Consider the following 5856-nt stretch of genomic DNA (forward strand, 5'->3'; position numbering starts at 1 on the left):
ATACCTTACTCTTTCTCTCCTCATCCTCTTCCTCCTCATCCTCCACTTCTTACATGTACTCTTCCTCCTCTCCATCTCATATTGTTTCCATCTTGTTCGTATCATCATTCAGTCACCTGTGCCACTTGTGCGCTCTGAACATATTTTGTACAGTTGGTTTGATCACATCATTAGAAACAAGTGTGAACAATTTTGAATCATTGTGTGTAAACGATGGCAACTGTGCTTTAGTTGTGTTTAACTTTTGCTGCTTGTGTTTAGCATTTTGCAGCACAAATGCATCACAGTGTGACAAGTGTTTAAGTGAATGAGAATGTGTTTAGAGTTTCGCAAAAAAAAGATTGCATGAGATTTGCAAATAGCGCCTAACTGCCTGAACGTATTTAAGGTTTAGCAGAAAGAGTGCTTTATTTGACAAATTGGTTTAGAGTTTTTGTTTTTGTAGAAATTGGGGTTTAGTGTTTTAGCAATTCAGAAAAACTGTAATTAGGACAACCGGAACCTGGAACACTTCCCATAACAAGTACATCGTTAGAAGAATGGCATCTACGCTAATATTAGTCTGTTTCTTTCTTATTCCGAGGTCACCGTAGCCACCAGATCCAGTCTGTATCCAGATCAGATGGTGGATCAGCACCTAGAGATGACCTCTACAGCCCCGAATGTCAGCGGAGATCAGGACAACTAGATGAGCCTTAGTTGGGGACACTTAATTTCCAGCGATATCGTCGACTTGATTGCACAGACACTATTTAAACTGAACTGAGCTGGATGATGGCATCACTGAATTGAACTGCCTTTAACTGAACATTGAGTGTTTACTATTGTCATTTTGCATTATTGACACAATATTTTCCTAATTAATGCTGTACAGTTGCTTTGACACAATCTGTATTGTTAAAAGCGCCATATAAATTAAGGTGACTTGACTTGACTTAAAGTGAAATGTGAAAATCGATACATAACATTTACATGTGCTCACAATGCCATCAAAAATATATATATATATGTTTTTTTGTAGCATTGAGAATCAATTATGTTGAACATATGAATGTAGAGGCATTTAGATTAGATGACAGTGAAGAAGAAATCCACTGAAAACACAGGAGTCACTGACTGAATTCTGCACTCTTGTGGATTCTCTCATCATAAACAATGATTTTTTGATGATTATTTCAAAGAAGCTGTTTATTCTCTTTAGCTAGGTGTGGATACCAAAGGCATTATGACGGACTGGGGCACCCCCTTCATCTCCTGGTGGATGGTAGAACTGTGTAGGGCAGGGCATTGATACAGACCTCATGATTATATTCTGATTCAATTTCAACTCGCAATTTGATTCATCTCTGATCTTGAATGAGTATCAGTTCATTTGGAAATATTTCAAGTACAATTTTCAACTCGTGATGTAAACTATACATCTGGGGTAGCCAACCCTGCTCCTGGAGGGTTACCTTCCTTCCGTTTTTCGAATTCAAGACTTGCTTCAAGCCTCCAAATGCTTCACAGTATTTTAAGTTCTGTTCAGGTGACAACCCAGGACTATTGGACAATAGGCTCATCTCAAACTAACCCATAGACAGGGAGGTGTGGGGATAACAGCCAATCTCTTAACCACTCTGAGCAAAGAGGGTAGACACCTTCCAGTTCTCTAATGACTGCAGGAGATTAAACAACATTTCCATGTTCAACAGCTACCCCATGCCTCAGATGGACAGTCTGATAGAGCCACTGTGGATGGCCCACTGTGCCTTGATGCTTGGGTTTAATAGGGGATACTGGCAAATCCCCCTATCCCCTAAGGTTTCCCAACCCTGTTCCTTGAGGCATAGCAACAGTATACATTTTTGGATGTTTCCCACATCTAACCCATCCATTCAAGAGTTAGAAAATGTGTACTGTTGGTGTGCCTCCAGGAACAAGGTTGGGAAGCACTCCCCTAAGGTAAGGGAAAAGATCGCATTCAGCACCCCATCCAACCATTTGCAGTAATGGGTGAAACAGAGACAGAAGAGAGAGGTGAAATCCAACCAACTATTTTAAAATATGACAAAAATAATAACACTCACTGTAGTTTCTCCAGGTTACAATGTGGATCCTTTAGTAGATCAGAGAGCAACATAACTCCGGAGACTCCTGGTTTATTCCAGCTCACATCCAGTTCTCTCAGGTGTGAGGGGTTTAGTCTCAGAGCTGAAACAAGAGCATCAAAACCTTCCTCTCCAATGCTGCAGTTGTACAGCCTGCAGAGAAATAGAGAAAAAAACACTTCTCATACTTACACAGTTATGTTAAAAGCATGTGAATGAGGTGTCCAGTAAGCAGTGAGTGTTGGATTGCAATAATAAAAAAAGAAGGATAAACAGCCAGTGCAGGATAGAAAATATCTAACAAAGAAAAATCTAAATGTAGAACAAGACTTCTACCTCTGATTATCTTAGTCTGCAGGTCATTACTGCAGTGTAATTTATAGTATGTTATTTCCACTTATAGTTGTTATTAACTACTGATTGCATTGAATATACACAGTACTTACTTTAATGTCTTGAGTTTACAGTGAGAGTTTTTTAGTTCTGCAGAGAGCAGCTTGATTCCTGAATTATGTAGGTTATTATGACTTAGATCCAGCATTCTCAAATTTCTAAGAGATCTGGCCAGAGCTGAACAGCTTCTCCATGTAAGAAAACAGCCACTCAGACTAGAAGAAAGCATAATAACAACTGTATGTTAAATTGCATTGTTCAACTTCATATTAAAGTAAAAATACAGTTTTATAAATAATATAATCAATAAACACATGCTGCAGTGTAAATGAAACAACATTTATAATGAATGAACTTAAATTTTGTATTCTGGATTCAATATTTATTATTTCTAGTGTTTTGTTAAAATTCATTAAATAGTTAAGCAATGTAAATGCTCACTTTGCTTTTCTGCATACTTTGACCACTGGCAGCAGCCTCAGAAGACCTTCTTCTGATTGATGATATATTTACTTAGTTCAAAGTCAGTAAGCTCCTCTTCTGAGTTCAGTAACACAAACACCAAAGCTGACCACTGATCAGGAGAGAGCTTAGCATCAGCGAGACGATTAGCACGAGTTCCTTTCAGGTATGTTTGGACTTCTTGCTGTAGAAAATGATCATTCAATTCATTCAGACAGTGAAACAGATTGATGGATTTTTCTGGGGAGGGATTCTCCCTGATCTTCTCCTTGATGTACTCAATTATTTCCAAACTGCTATGAGTTGTGTTTCTTGTCTGTGTCAACAGATTTGGCAAAAGACTCTGATTGGACTGCAGTGAGAGACCCAGAAGAAACCGAAGATAAAGATCCATGTGTCCAGTCTCACTCTGCAAAGCCTTGTCCACTTCATTTTTTTGAAAATCAGTTATTTCTGACTTATGTTTCTTATTTGAAACAAAGGAGAGAAACCTGAACAAAGCAGCAAAAAACTCCTGAATGCTCAGATGCACAAAGCTGTACAATTTTCCCAGACACAGGCCAATCTCCTCTCTGAAGATCTGGGTAAAAACTCCCGAGTACACTGACACTTCTTTGGCATCAATGCCACATTGTCTCAGGTCCTCCTCATAGAAAATAAGGTTGCCTGTTTCCAGTTGTTCAAAAGCCAATTTGCCCAGTGAAAAAATAGTTTTTCTGGCCTGCTGAAGATCAACCTCTCTTCTCTCATCATACTTCTGGGTCTTCATTTTGGTCTGAAAGATCAGGAAGTGTGTGAACATTTGAGTGAGAGTTTTGGGGATCTCTGCACTCTTTGCTTCATGCAACATTCTCTCTAGAACAGTGACTGAAATCCAGCAAAAGACTGGTATGTGACACATGATGTACAGGCTTCTTGATGATTTGATATGTGTGATAATTCTGTTGGCTAGACTCTGGTCTCATTGATCTTCTTCCTGAAATATATTTCTTTCTGAGCATCACTGAATCCTCGTACCACTGTGACCCGATCAACACACTCAGGAGGAATCTGACTGGCTGCTGCTGGTCGAGAGGTTATCCATATGAGAGCAGAAGGAAGCAGCTTTCCTTTGATGAGGTTGGTCAGCAGCACATCCACTAAAGCTGAGTGTGTGACATCAGACAACGTCTGATTAGTTTGGATATTTAAAGGAAGTCGACACTCATCAAGCCCGTCAAAGATAAACATAGTTTTGTAATCATCAAGGTCTGATGATCTCAGTTCCTTTATATCCGAGAAAAATCGATGGAGAAGCTCCATTAGACTGATATTTTCCTCCTTCATAAAATTCAGCTCCCTGAAAGGAAGTGCAAATATGAGGTGGATGTCCTGGTTTGCTTTTCCCTCAGCCCAGTCCAGAATGAACTTCTGTACAGACACTGTTTTTCCAATGCCAGCAACTCCTTTTGTCAGCACACTTCTGATGGGTTTGTATTGTCCAGGTGAGGGTTTAAAGATGTCATTGCATTTAATTGGTATTTCCTGCTTCTCTAGCCTTCGGGACATCTCAATCTGTCTCACCTCATGTTCATTATTGACCTCTCCACTGTCTCCCTGCGTGATGAAGAGCTCTGTATAGATCTCATTCAAAAGTAAGTTCCCTTGATATGATATTCCGTCATTTAGCAATTGGAATTTCTCTCCCAGTCTGGATTTGTGTTTTTGCAGAGACATAGGAGCAAGATCTGATGAAAACAACAGAAACTACAGTAAAATAGAGTACTTATTGCCATGCTTTATATTCAGAGTGACCTACAATGCATTTTGACAATCTGCAGGTTTCCTGAGAATCGAACGCATGACCTTGGCAGTTTTAGCATCATACTCTACCAGTCAGACTACCAAATTACTCACTATGAGCTAACTGTGATGTTGGATTTGGGTTTTGTTTCGTGTCTTTTAATTTGTAGTTTTGTACCTGGGTTTGTCATGTGGCTCTCTGTTCCCTCATATGATCAGCTATGAAAGCCTTCGAATCGCACTCTCTGTACTTTGATGTCATACACCGATCGGTCTGCGCAGTGCCACCTCAAGTCGAAAACACAGCTTCTCTTATTGCTTTATGTGTTAGGCTGGTTTCACACTGCAAGCATGAGCGGCGCATGAGCAACACATGTTTTTTTCGGTGTGCATGTTAACAAATGAGTGCATTCACACCAGGAGCAGGAGCAGCACTGAAGCAATGGTTTTGGCGCCAAGTCTATTTTTGCTTCCAGTGTGAATACTCTCGCGAGTCTGCAGCTGCAGCAAAGATGAAGTTACGCTGATGTGAAGCCGATTCGAAGCTCAAGGTTGTGGTGTTACCCTTACCCAAAAGTAGTATACTTCAAGTTTATTTTATGAAGTATACTTAAGTAAAGTTCAAGTATATTTTTAAGTAATCTTCATGTAGTAAGTATACAAATATCAGTGTACTAGTAGTATACTTGTAAGTGTACTATTTCAATACTCCTTGGGACTAAATTGGCCCACTTTCTAGTATATAAAAGTATTCTTTTAAGTATACTTTAAGTATAACAGTAGTAAACTTTTAGTTCACAACTAGTTTACATATATGTTTTTAGTTTGTACTGCAACTATACTAAAGTGAACTTATAGGTATACTGATAGTTTACTAATTAAATACCTGTAGCATTAAAGTATAGTCTCAGTTAACTACTAGTTTAGTAGTTTTATACTGCAAGTATAGTCGTACATTTTCTTTAAGTGAATCATACTTTATACTACTATGTCCCTATTTAGGTATTCATTTGTATATATTTTGTTACATGAATATCTGAACATACAAAACATCGAAAGAAAGAACATTTAACAGGGTATCTGCTTGTAAACAAAAACATTTTATTCTAGCTTCATGCATTCTTTTTTT

The 5856-nt window shown here is 38.7% G+C and overlaps 1 pseudogene; it reads right to left on the reverse strand.

Moving 5' to 3' along the window:
- LOC107602449 (protein NLRC3-like) overlaps positions 1-5856 on the reverse strand; it is a 13208-nt pseudogene that overhangs the window by 3905 nt on the left and 3447 nt on the right.

The sequence above is a fragment of the Sinocyclocheilus grahami genome, unplaced genomic scaffold (genome assembly GCF_001515645.1).
Source record: "Sinocyclocheilus grahami isolate Dianchi unplaced genomic scaffold, SAMN03320097.WGS_v1.1 scaffold327.1, whole genome shotgun sequence".
NCBI classification, from domain to species: domain Eukaryota; kingdom Metazoa; phylum Chordata; class Actinopteri; order Cypriniformes; family Cyprinidae; genus Sinocyclocheilus; species Sinocyclocheilus grahami.